The sequence below is a fragment of the Chaetodon trifascialis genome, chromosome 2 (genome assembly GCF_039877785.1).
Source record: "Chaetodon trifascialis isolate fChaTrf1 chromosome 2, fChaTrf1.hap1, whole genome shotgun sequence".
In the NCBI taxonomy this organism is placed as follows: Eukaryota; Metazoa; Chordata; class Actinopteri; order Chaetodontiformes; family Chaetodontidae; genus Chaetodon; species Chaetodon trifascialis.
In genome coordinates, this window is record NC_092057.1 from 2,576,667 (window position 1) to 2,590,513 (window position 13,847).

General features: G+C 41.9%; 1 protein-coding gene across 1 annotated transcript in view; it reads right to left on the reverse strand.

The window, feature by feature from the left end:
* The window catches only part of hapstr1b (HUWE1 associated protein modifying stress responses b), a 47,629-nt gene that overhangs the window by 13,415 nt on the left and 20,367 nt on the right, over nt 1-13,847 (reverse strand). The window lies entirely within an intron of this gene.

The following is a 13,847-nucleotide window of genomic DNA, read 5'->3' on the forward strand; positions in this document are numbered from 1 at the left end:
TTTATCTGTCCGTCTATCTTAATGATTAATAAATCAATTATGAATGCTTTTTAGATCATTATCGCCACTGATGAAGCAGCTTCGGGGCTGCCTTGTTTAAAGGAATTGTTCGACATTCTTTGCTAATTTGCTTTTATGCTTTCTTGCTGAGATGAGAACGTCGATACCATCACGTCTGTGCGGTAAATATGAAGTTTAAACCAGGTGAGCTTCTCATAGTTTAGTTTACAAGCAGCACATTGTCATCTTAATACTTAACAGATTAAATAAATAGATATAATGTGGTGATTAATGAGCTGTAAAGATGCAGGTAGGTTGATTTTGTTATCTTTGGCCAGCTGTTTTCCCATGTTTATGCTAAGCTAAGCCAACTCCGTGCTAGTGATAGCTTTCTGGTATCAAGAAAGCACATTTACCAAAATGTTGAACTGTTGCTTTAAAGACTTGCTGTCATCAGTAACTTCACACTGTGGGTTTCTCGCTCTCTGCGGCCCTTTTTTAAAAACAGGTAACCTGTCAAAACTGTAGTGCTGCTGATGAATTGAAGATGAGCAATTTATAAAAAGGTAATTCACAATCTGGCAAATCAAAGCTGTCTTTAAACTCTTAATGTTGATTCTATTAATTTTTTTATTAGCCAGTAATACAGCCATTAATTAAAACATAAACACCTTTGAAAGTGTGCCGTAGTGAAAAAATGAACATCTACCAATAAGGCATACGGTGCATATGGTTGTTTTTTTAATGGTCAATAAATCATTTATTTATGCTGTATAGATCAGGACTCGGTCATTAAGAAGAGCATTTTTTTGGCTGTTGTTAACTAAACAGTCTTGACTCAAAGTCCACTCAGAAGCTTTTCCCAGAGCTTTCAGCAAATGTGACAATCCACTGATGACAACCAGGAAATCAGGTTGACAGCTGTCACAAAGCTTGTCTGTAGACCTCGACTCCAGCTTGTTTGGACAGCTACTTCCAAGGTCAAGAATTAACTGCCACACATAACTTTTGGGTTGCCTTAATGAATTACTTCATTCTATAACTGCAAGCTTAATGGCTTATCAGGCAGTCTGTAAGTCACATCTCTCTCAGGCCGTCATGTCTTCGGTTTTTGGAGTGAGTTGTCGAGGCACATTGTGTCTACTGATCTGTCAATCATCCACTTTGGTGGAGTACGAAATATCTCAGCTACTTTATTAAACTAAATTATGGAGCTATTAAATATTCTACAGACAGTCATGGCCCCCAGAGGATGAATCCCCCTGACTTTGGTGACCCCCTGACTTATCCTCGACCAACCTCGGCTGCAAGGTTGAGTTTTTTGGTTTGAGTGAACTCAATCTCTGTCAGTCTCAACAAATTAAATTTAGGCCTTTTAGTACATTTGTGTACCCCTCAGGATGAATTTTAAGAACTTTAGCAATTCCTTAACTTTCATGTTGCGCCATCAGGTCAAAATTTTCGGGGTAAATACCTGCAAAACTAATGACAAACAATACCCATCAGCCTCTGTTTCACTTTTAGCTTAGTGCTACTTAGTAAACATTTGCATGCGAATATGCTAAATTAAGATGGTGAACATTGTAAACATTATACCAGTGAAATATCAACGTTAGCATTGCCAGAGCACCGCAGAGCTGCTAGCATGGCTGCAGAGTCTTTGAGAAGGTGAGTGGTGGAGGTGATCTTATTGAAGTGTTAATGGATACACAACAGCCAACCTGGCAACCCAAAAGATGTTGTCATCCATGGCTTAATGGATCTATAAAGGCATGTTATACAACTTTTAAATAATTTTCTATCTATCACAGCGGTTTGCTGATAATTCAGAGAACTGAGCTTTTTGGGATTCTGCTGTAGAAGAGCTCTCTCTCTCTCTCTCTCTCTCTCTCTCGCCCCACTCTCTGTAGGTTTCATAATGCACCCTTAACATGAGTGTGTGAGTGTGTGCGTGTGTGCAATACGCGTAGATGTGTGTGTGTGTTTAGATCAGTGTTCTGGTAAAAAGCTTTATTTTTATATTTTTGTCTCCCTCAGGAGACGGACGCTCTAATCTGGGCTGAAGTGGGACAGGAGAGGGGAGCAGAGAGGAGCACACAGACAAACACACACACACACACACACACACACACACACGTACACAAACACACTTATGCATGCTGCAAATCAGCGCACACACGCCGAGGCTGGAGGATCTGTCACAAGCCATAGACCAGCTGCAGCCAGAGGAGAAGGAGGAAGGAGAACAAAGAGGCGAGGAGTCCCGCTGCAGCCGTCCAGACTTTCTTTGAAATGGCACGCATGGAAAACATCACAAAACACACAGAGCGTCTGCACTTATGCGCCTGTTTGCGCATACGACTGTGTGATTTTATGCATATGTATGTACGCTCGTCTGTGTGTCGCTTCCTCTGAGACGGGGTGTGAGGACCACAGCGGCCTAATTCTTCCTGACGTGATCCATATGCTCGAATCTAATGGACAGACTAACAGCACACACTCAGACACAAGCCACTTCCTCCTATTTAATTAATAGAATTGAGCCGCCCTGCATGTCAGGCTGTAATGCAATTACTGTAACACACAGGAGCAGAATACATGTTCCTTGTACCCCTGCAGTAACATACAACTCATAACAAACTCATGCATACATGTGTAGATGCACAGTAATCCCAAGGTTACACACACACACACACACACACACACACACACACACACGAGATTGGGCGTTCTACCACATATAACCGCACTGTAGGGTTGTGAGATTGAGCAGATAAATTAAGATAATTAATTTCCTGGATTAAGAGCGTCTCCATCTGAGCAACCCCGCGGCTGGAGAGGAGTCCCGAGGAAAACAAGAGGCATAAGTCAGCGAGGAGGCAGAGCAGAGGATGATGGAGGACGATGAGGGTGATAGCGCTGATTTTGACAGGCCCGCTGTAGGCTGTTGGCTCTTCCCAAGACTTCAAACATCCTCATTAACCAGCAGCCGGCCTACACACTTAACATGTGTGTGTGTTTGCACACTTGTGTTCTTAAACTGTTGTGATTGTATGTGTGAGAGAGAGAGCTAGATAGATAGAAGAAGAGGGAGAGAGAGAGCAGCGTGTCAGCCTACACACTAAACAAACCCATGAAAATTCATAAGGACCTGGCGACGCCTACTCACAAATACTAAAAATACTGGAGTGAGTTGAGCCTAGTCAGAGGGGAGGAAAGGGGAGGAAGAAGAGTGAGAAAGAGAGGAGATGAATAGAGAGAAATGAGAGAGCAGCAGCAGCAGAGGAGGAGGAGGGAGAGAAGACGAGATAGGTGTAACATGAACCAGGAGAGAGTAGAGCAGAAAGAGAGGAGAAATAATAGTTACATCAACTGCATCCAACTTGGAACATCTATTCTCAGCCTCCAGCGGTCAGCTCTCACTTTGTGTAAGAGTGTGTGTGTGTGTGTGTGTGTGTGTGTGTGTGTGTGTGTGTGTGTGTGTGTGTGTGTGTGTGTGTGTTTCAGCGTGAAAATGTTTTCCCTTTTTCCCTGGATATCGTGAGCTTGAGGAAAAAGAAGAAACTGTTTCAATTTTTCTCAACATGTTGACATTCAGGCCTCTGCGTGTGTGTGTGTGTGCGCGTGTGTGTGGTTGCGTGCGTGTGTGTGTTATTCCATGTTTTTACTGATTTAATTGGGATTGACAGCGTTTTACCGTCAAAGTCATCCATCCAGCAGGGGAAGAAGGGTGGGAGGGACGGGCAGTTTGGATTTTGATTTTGCTTTCAGGACTGATATGGAGTCAAAGAAGACGTTTTGTTCTGGGCGTCTGAATCGAGGCGAAGTGGCTCCTTTCACAGCTCTGATGGTGGACTTTCTGCAGGTTTCAGTAAATGTTGACAGTTTATGTTTGATTGGCAGCACAGCCTGATACACAGTGCAAGCCTCAGGTTTCTTTCAAGCCAGTAGTTGTCAGCTGGCAGCCAGTCTATCTATCTATCTATCTATCTATCTATCTATCTATCTATCTATCTATCTATCTATCTATCTATCTATCTATCTATCTATCTATCTATCTATCTATCTATCTATCTATCTATCTATTCAAATAGTCGTCGACCAATTTAGCATTATACTCCGTTAACACTGTCAGAGGCACATTGGTAAGTTGGCAGCTACATTACCCACAATTACCCACCCGCAACCACCAAAAGTCTCACCGCAGCTTCGGGTCCGTGATGCTCATAACAGCTAATGTAGCTGCTAGCCTCGAGCAGTGATGAGGAGTGGGCTACAGAGAGCGATTAGAAGAAGAAGAAGAAGAAGAATCCTTTATTGATCACAGCACACAACATGCATAGTTACAGAGGGGAACTGCACACGCCATGCAATTCTTTCTCCGCATTTGACCATCCTGGTAAGTCCTTCCTCCATGGCAGACCAGGAGCGGTGGGCTGCCAGCCGACAGCGGCGCCCGGGGACCCAGTTCCTTTTGTCACCACTGGTCAGGTGGTGATCTTCTTGAATGTTTTTAGTGGGGGTATTTTATGAAGGACACCCCAGGTGAACACAGGGAGAACATGCAAACTCCACACAGAAAGGCCCCTTTCCTCGAGCAGCAGGCACTGATGGCATGGTGGACACACCCCCGACACTCACAGCGCCCCAGGTGGGAATCGAACCCAGGACCTTCTAGCCAACAGTGTTACCACTGCTTCACCGTGCCACCACTGTCAGATTTTCAAACTTGTAGTTTTCAGCCTCAACCAACGCTGACTTATGTGACATCACTTGAAGAATCAGAATTCACGCAGCTCTGGATGCTTTCTCGAACTTTTTTTTCCACATAAACACACACTGACATGGATATGGAGCTACATCCAGCAGATGGTTAGCGTATCTTAGCATAAAGACTGAAAACAGGGGAAATCCCTAGCCTGGCTCAGTCCAAAGCTAACAAAATCTGCCCACTACCGCCTCTACAGCCTAAAAGCGAACACACTGTATCTCACACTTGTGTTCTTACTAGAAGCTGGAGGGTCTTAGCATGAACACACACTCGCCTGTTGTGGTTGGAACAGTTGTGGTAATTTCACAGTAACTGCATTCATGCTAAGTCAGCTGATTTTGGTCTAGATACTCAGCAGCTCTTTCAATATATTTTTTTTTTAATTTAAAACCCCTCTTATCTAAAATAGAAGAGTTTTTTCCCAGCTGGTTTTTTTAATGCAAATATATGCCTGCAGATGACGATATCTGGGACTTATTAGCTGGAAAACACAATGGCACCACATCATTAACACTCTAGTCCAATTTCAATAAAAACTGATAACCACAGAAACTGAATATTTCATGTGTTCTCTAACGGTAAATCTAGGCAACACTGAAGTGGCCTGTTGGCATGTTCAGAATTTCATTGGCTATTCAAAACGCCAGTCATCTACAAACTTGGTTGCGATTGGTCCAATCTTCACACTGAAGAGGAGAAGGCGACCCTTCTGTTATTGGCTGTTCTGGTTGCTAGGCTTTATATGGCAGATTGTGATTGGTCAAGTGAGGAGCAATCTGAATCCTGAGTCCGCAGAGCAATTGGAGACAAGATGGCGCCCGTGTATGTAAGTTTCCAGAAGTTGTAACTAATTTGAAAGGAGAAAACATCTTTTTGTGGATTACTAGCATGTTTTGGACTAAATATTTTTACTGCCGTGGATCGTCTGAACCTTTTTGCTGGAGTGTTATCAACCTTTGGATCACTGAGAGACGTCATCGGTGAGTTGCCTCAATGTCAACACGGTTGTTTGTTTGCTGTTGGTGTTTATGGTGCTTCCTGTTGTAATTGCATCAGTAGTTCACGAGAATCTTAGCTTTCTAATATGAGTATAAACATAAACGTAGTTTTTGTTCCTGTAGACGGAAGAAAAGCAACAATAAATTGTTGCTTTTTTTTCTGCGGCCTGCGAGCGGGCTGTTGGAACCTTAAGGGTTTTAAAGCCGCTGCAGGTGACGGCTCAGCTCATCAGACGTCCTGCCCTCAGGGTGAAGCTCCAACAGCATCAACCGTGGAATCCTGAATGTACTGCAGCGTTAGTACGACAGCTAACCAAGAACACACAACGCAATTATTATTTTATTTATAAATAAAACTATTATGGAGTCACATTTCTCCTCTTTTTGCGGACGCTGATTAGTAAATAATAAGTTACTTCTCTTAAGCGTAACTGTGCCAATTACTGCATATGATACAAAAGTAATTATGTACTTGCTAAAGAAACTTTTTCGTTAATGTTAAATGTCTGTTGTTGTTTTTTTTATTATTACACACATAGCTATATTCTAGTGTTGCTATTGTGCAATGGCGTTATTAATACTACTGACCACCAGAGGGCAGCAGCAACTAGCACTTCTACCTGTAAACTTGCTTGTTCGTCTCGGTTAGACAGTAAGATTTGGGACCCACATGATGGCGGATGTAAATGTTACCCAAGCTTTGTTACTGTAGGTGATGAGGTAATTATATTCGATGAAGTTTCTTCCATTTCTGTCATGTAAGAAAAAGTAACAAGTGAAGAATGTTTGAATTCTTCTAATTATAATATTTAAATTGTTAATTATTTAATGTCAAAAAGTAAGATGTTACTTATCCACTTAAAATAGCAGAATTACAGTAATGTGTTTTAAGTTTTAAAATTGATGTTTTTAGAATTACTGGCTGTGCTGTTACAGTGTTCTGCAGTTCTGCGTGTGATTTGTCTAAGTGGTGTTGCCGTACCCACATAGAAACCACTGTTTGATAGATACAATGGTAGATACAATGGCAAACACTTAACTGTCTTCTAGAAAACTAGAATTTAACATGAGTGTCATGATTGTGATTTCGTAGTTATGAAAGTGTTGTGTTATGAAAATAATAATTTTCTGCGCAGTTATCATCTGTCAGTATTACACTGAATCCCTGTCAGAACGTTAGCTAGCGGGCAGCCCATACATCCTGAACATATTCTGCTGGCTAGCTTTGCGTAAAGCGAGGATCCATTAATGTTCCCATCAGCGTAACATAACACCATCCCAATAATAACGCTTCAGTTCACCCAGGACGTGAAGAAAACAGTAACGTTAATGTCAGTGTGTCATTTTTGTCTGGAACAAGAAAAGGAAAAAAAGAAAAAACAGAACAAAGTCAGATTATTAGAATTATTGAAAACATTTGTGTTTTTTTCAATATTTCAGAAAAGGCAGAAAATGAGTTTCCAGTCTTGACTCCGTGGATTCGACCTTCTCAAAGCCTGTGCAGGGAGGGTCCATCAGCTGCATTATGCAAACAGTGTGTTTGGACCATCACTCTTCTTATAGTAAGTGCTGAAAGTCAGACTATCTGAGCCTCTGCTGCTTTCCGTTTTAACCACCCTGTCTTAAATCTGTGCTTTGCAAGTCCTCGAGCACTAAATCACCTTTTTATCTGGGCTAAATGGCTCGTTCCACAGCCCTGATAGTGGACTTTCTGCTGGCTTTAGTAAACGCTGACAGATGATGTTTGACTGACACCACAGTCTCTGTCAGTCAGCTCAGTCTGAGCAACAAAGGCAACATGGCTTCCCTGCTAGAGAGCTGTAAATCTCCAATAAGTACACAGTGGAGAGATGTCATGCGTGACTGATGACGACTAGTCTCTGCCTCACCTCCTCTCTTTCTCGCTCCTTAACACACACACACGTACAATAAGTAGTTCTGCCAGGCTATGCTTATTCCGATAGCTGTATGCTAATCAGGGTAAGTTTAGCTTTAATAACCTGGCTAATCACACCATTAATGTTACATCCAGCCTGATGCACACATACACAGTGTGTAGCTTTGTTGTTATTCTAATAGAGGGTTTCCACCTGACTGCTGCTGGCTGAGGGATGCTGGGAGGCAGGAACAAGGAGTTGGACAAACTCTGCTCCGCGTGCATCTCCAGTTACCCTCTCTATGTATGAGCGCGTGTGAATGTGAGAGCCGCAGCTCTTAGACTTCACACCGTTTTGTTGTGTTTGTTTTATTTTGTCTCTTCTATAAATGATGAAGCTCCAGGCGGGAGAGAGGGAGAGGCACTCAGCCCTCCCTGGGGGAAAAGTGCTCGCCGCTGGGCATTGTCCCCTCAGCGTCACCCACCTCCCCCAACCGCAGCGCCCCATGACAGACAAACGAGGACAGCCTGTGCATGTGTGGGACTAAAAGGAATGATATATATGAAAACGTGCTCCGATACTCAGAGGCTTCATTGCCTCCTTTGTTTTTGGTGCATTGCTTATTGAAAGTATTGACTTTGGCATCCATAAAAGGTAATATATTAGTCATTAAATGGCATTAATTCAAAGTCTTGCTGCTTTACTCAGTACGTCTTGGAAACAGTAATTAATCAGAGCTCTGCCTCTAATATTCCAGCAATTTCATGTCTTCAAAGACTCCTGCTTACAGCATTACCGACCTTGTGAGTGATTGGTGTGACCATCAACAATAATGTTTCATGCTCTTGTCATCTGCTTGCAGAGCAAAATAAAAGATGTGCGAATAATTTGCAGCCCAGAGAGGGTAAATCTCTCTGTCACTTTTCATCTAAATTTGCCAGGTGAGGGACGATGAGGGCAAAAGCTTTCGTTCAGTTGATTTGACGGTAAATCACACAGAAGCACAAGAATGTCAATAAAGTACAAGCCTGATTTTCTTTGTGGTCCCTGATGTAAAGATAACGATGCAGGAGTCCAGATGACACGGCGATGTCGTACGACCAAAGAACCACACGATTAATGCCTATATCATAATACAGTTACTTAAAAAATCAATAATAATAAAAGGAATAAAAAGAATGAAAATCCAATTTGGATATTGAGCTTATACATCAACAGATGCTCACGGACACTGAGGTGATATTGATCTGTCAGCAGTTGAGATGCTGTTTTTGATCACTTGTCTTTATGGAGATTTAAACCATAAAAAATCAACCAGCGTTGTGCTTCTTGCATAATTTGGATGGACTCGTAGTGAAACTCATGCTGCACCTCCCCATGTGTGCTTTCTTACTGGTGCAAAGTAAAATTGAGCTGGCGATTTGTTAAAGTACTCGTCAGTGTCAAACATGTTTTTCAGTTGAGTAAACCGACCTTTCAGCGCTGTTGACTGAAGCCATAAATTATCCAGCTGTAACCACATGGATGTTTAAAAATTGAGTCATCTGTGCAGTTGAGGTGAACCCTGCCGCTTTGACTTACTTTTCCAGAGCATCACATGGACAGGAAAGTCCACAATATAAAAAGGATCCTTGTACAAACTTGTATTGAATTATGTTCACATCAGGAGTAAAAAGGCAAACGGGAGACTCAACAGGAGGCGCAGAGCACAAAGTATTTCCTCTTTCTTAAAAGGAAACTCACCACTGGGTCTGATGCATGTTCCCCACTGGCTCCATACACTGTATATGGGTTTATGCTTGAATTCCTCCGACTGTGGCAACTAAAACAATACACATCCTTTGACTTTTTCATCCTCTTACTCTGGAGGCTTTTTGTTGCTGTATGGAAGATATCCAGCATTGTTCAGTGTGAAGTTCGGATATAAGGTGAACAGATTTTTGACTTTACTTCACCGTGCAGAGGACAGCAGAGGTTGTATCGCTGCGTCTCTGTCTGAGGTGCTGATTGCGGACGTGGCAGCGACGCGGGAGCTGTCCGAGGTGTTTGAAGGGCTTCACGCTGGCTGTAACGTCTGCTGCCGGTGGGAAGTACTCAGCCTGTGTCAGATCTTTCTTTCTTAATCACTGAGACATTATTTGTGTCTGTCTGCTGGGATATACAAACCGTGGGAGCTTTGTTCCTCGCTGAGACTCGAGATGAAACGTGGCGTTTCTGTTGGTGTGTCGACCTGCCTGACCTGCATGCTGATCTGCTCTGTGCTCAGACTTTTTGCCGTGATGTAGTTTGACTAGAATTTTCTTTGTTTTAGTGTTTCACTCGTCTAGTTTATTATTTTCTTGGCAACAAATAAAAAAGTTTGTTAAACTTTCTGTCCTTTTCAATCCTCTGTCTGTCCTTCGGTCCTTGCCAGGGAGGCTGTACATCAGGTGCCAGAGGAGGTTGGCCGTTAATCATAAAGCTGGTGATTAAATCCCGAGATCCTCCCGTCCACATGTCAAAGAAACTTTGACTGTGACACTGATGCTCAAAATGCTCTCAGTGCATGAGTATAGGAAACAAGATTCAGCTCTGTGGGGCTATAAGCATTAGCTTTGAGCTAAATGCTAACATGCTCACAGTAACAATGTTAATACTAGTGCTGTCAGGCGATTAAAAAATTAATCTAATTAGTTACAGGATTTGTAATTAATTAATCTAATTAATCGCATTTTAATCTCATATCTGCTAAAGGTCCCCAAATAAAGAATTTGAATTCTAGGACATTACAATTCACTGACATTCACATTACAGCTGGTGAATTCTTTTCATCACTGTAGTTCTCGACGGTAGCTGGAAATTAGAGTCAGATGACGCTATCTGAAACGCCTCTTTTAGGCCCTCGTCTTTCACGATTGAAATTGGCCTGCAATCAGCAGCAACCCACTTTGCGATTGAGTTTGTCAGTTTTTCTGTCGTGGCTCTGCTCATTCGTTTTCCTAACTCAGCAAGTGTGGGTTGGTGGAGTGAGCTCGCGGTAGCACTAGCGGCACTAGCAGCAACTACATGTTTAGCGTTTAAATGATAATTCAGGCTGGAGCTGCTACGGTGATAGGAAAAGTCTTTTTTACACAAGGTACAAATCACTGCGTTCTTGTTAATAGTCCCATCTTTGTTCTTTTTATAAATAAACTTGCCGTTCAAAGGTCCAAGTAGGCTTGCCTCGCTCTCCGGTGTCGCATCCACGTCTGTTGTCACCCTGCTTTAGACCAGTGGCGCAGGTAGGATGCAGCCTACGGGTCACTCAAAGGGCCAAATTTAAAATGCTTGCGCATTGACTTGCCACTCATGATTAATTGCGTTAATTTTTATAGTGCGTTAATTTGTATGTAATGTAATTAATTAATCTAATTAATGCGTTAAACTGACAGCCCTAGTTAATACATATATAATATATACATATATTTATATATGCAAGTGTATTTAAAGTATATTTAAAGTATGTGTCCAGTACACACATATAAATATATACTTTAAATCAATCAAAAGCATACTTGTGATAAATATACTACACTAAAATATACTCTTAGTAAAACTGAAGATTAAGGTAAGATTACTGCTGTCAGTTACTCTTCTAGTATATTTTCAGTGAGTGTGTTAAAACACTTACTAACTAGCATAATAGTATACTTAAAATAAATGTCTACAGAGTGAAAGTGTATTAATTTTTACTTGCGAATCTGTATTTATTATTTATGCCAATTAGTGTCACATTTTTAAAGCTTGTTTTTATCAGATAAAATATATATATGTGTGTGTGTGTGTGTGTGTGTGTGTGTGTGTGTGTGTGTGTGTGTGTGTGTGTGTGTATATGTATAATTTTTTTTTTCCACTGGGGCGTGGTGACCGCAGGGTGTAGATGTGGTATGATGCATTCCTTTAAAAGATGAAGTTGGTTGCTAAAATAAAGAAATAAAACTAAAATTGCGTTCTTAGTGATGAAGAGCAGAGTGGACAGTGTCGATTGGCCCAATCATAGAATTTAGTCTCTATTTAGACACGGTGTAATTATGAGTAGTATTTTATTTAATGAAAGTCTCAGATGAATAAACTGTGAGCCATACTTGCACATGCTGATAGCTGTTAGAATTACTTGCTTACATTTCTTTAGCATGCTGGTAATTTTAGTACTTCATCTATTTGATTTGGACTATTAACAGGGAAAAATGGCTCAGCTTTCATCAATTCTTGTGATTGTCGGCGTTCTCTCGTTATTGCGTCGGGTGGGAGACGTGAACGCTTCTCTAATGAGATCGACCACAAACATGATCCCTGCACAGTCTAATCTGTAGCGTTTCATTAACTTGCTGTCATTCAGCGTTTGGAGAATATTCTGCTCTGCTTAGGAAACTCCTCAGCTTCACAGTTTTTCATCTCAGGAGCTCTCTGAAGGGATGAGATGCCTTGTTAATAACCTTTATCCTTACAAGGATCTGCTCTTAACTATAAGGGGAAATCTTTAGAAAAACATCATAATTCTAAGAATTTTCTAAGAATGTCGTCACAGCTTTATGAATACGTCCCCTGATGTTTAGCAGGTATAATGTTTTCCACAGTCACTATCTTGGTTTAGTGTGTTAGCACATGTTGCACCCAATGCTGTGTAATCAGGGTGTGTGTCTGTGTGAATGGGTGAATGTGGTGTCGTAAAGCAGTCAAAGTAGACTAGAAAAACGTTCCTTACGAGGACCAAGCACAATGTACAGCTGAGGCTGATGGGAAATTCTTTGGTTTTACAGGTTCAGTATTTGGTTAGAAACCAAAGTAGTGGGAAATAAGAACTTCGACATGATGATGGTGCTAGACGCCAAGTCAGGGGATCACCAAAGTCAGTACGATTCACCATCTGGGTACCAAAGATGGTACCAATGTACCAATGTGTGTAACAATCTTGGCAATCCATCCATTGACTGTCGATCTTCCACCAAAAAGAAAAAGTGTCAACGTCAAGGCGGCTCTAAAAGAAAAGTCATCCAGTCTCCTACTCCTTTTCTCCTCTTTCCAGTCACTCCTGAGTCAGTTGGCTGGAGAGCTAAAGGGCACTCCTAATTCTCATGGGATACAAAGAGAGAGCAAATTTCTGCCTCACTTTCTTGGTACAAGTACAGTGTGACCCAACGTTCAGGGCCCAGCCATCCAAATCATCTCCAAGACAGACAGTGTTTTGTTTGTTAGCAGTGTGGTCAGCTCTGGTCGAGGACAACAATCCAATGACTGGATGAAAGAATGGTGCGTGATTTCATGCTGTATACCAACAAAAAGGAAGTATTTAAATAACTGCACTGCGACATGAGAGAAGACACAGAAATCTGTGGTCTTGTTGAGTAGATTTCCTCTTGGGATTGGCTGAAAGCCTAAACAAATGGCCGATGTGAATTATAAGACCACCTAGAGGAATTGATTGTTTGCCATTTGAGTTGACACCTGGCTCAGTGGGACACCTTTAGCTGTGAGGACAATAAAGACCCCAGGGCAGCAAAGAGGCCGATGCAAATCAGGCGTCTCTCAGTAATCAGGAGAGGCCGTGTGATGGATGACCTCTCCGCCACTTCATCACGTGTGATTGTGCTATTGACGTCCTACATTTGACATTTGTCATTTTAATGGCTGGAATTCATTTCCATTGACTGACGCCATGGAGGGCTTTACATGAATGCTCTCTCATTATCATGTTCAAGAGGCGGCTGGAAAACAATGTTCCAACAGCAGCTCTGATGCTCCACCATGCCCAGTAATAAAATGTCCTCTCTGCCTTTCTCATGGCTCCTGATCATCCCATGTCCCATCTTAGCTTGGACCTTATAACTCCTGTACCCCCTCAGACAGAAACGCCACGCTGCTGGGAAAGGTTGTCCATTTAGTCATCGACAAGAACTTGAACCATCACCTCAACACGTCTGCAATCTGCAGAGCGGACCCGCAGAGACGTCGCTTTCTGAACATGGAATACTTTTCATGGCTTTATTTTATGAATCTTTTATTGAATCACTTTGAACCTTTTGTTTGATTTGTCATTTTGGGGACTTTAGAGTACAAAACAAGAATTTGTCCACCATTGTGAAAGTAGTTGTCAAATAATTAGCACGCAGCAGCTTTCTTTAGCAGATACACCTGACAGACAGATTTTGGGGAAGGCCTGGTCGATCTTGACCAGCTCTGCCT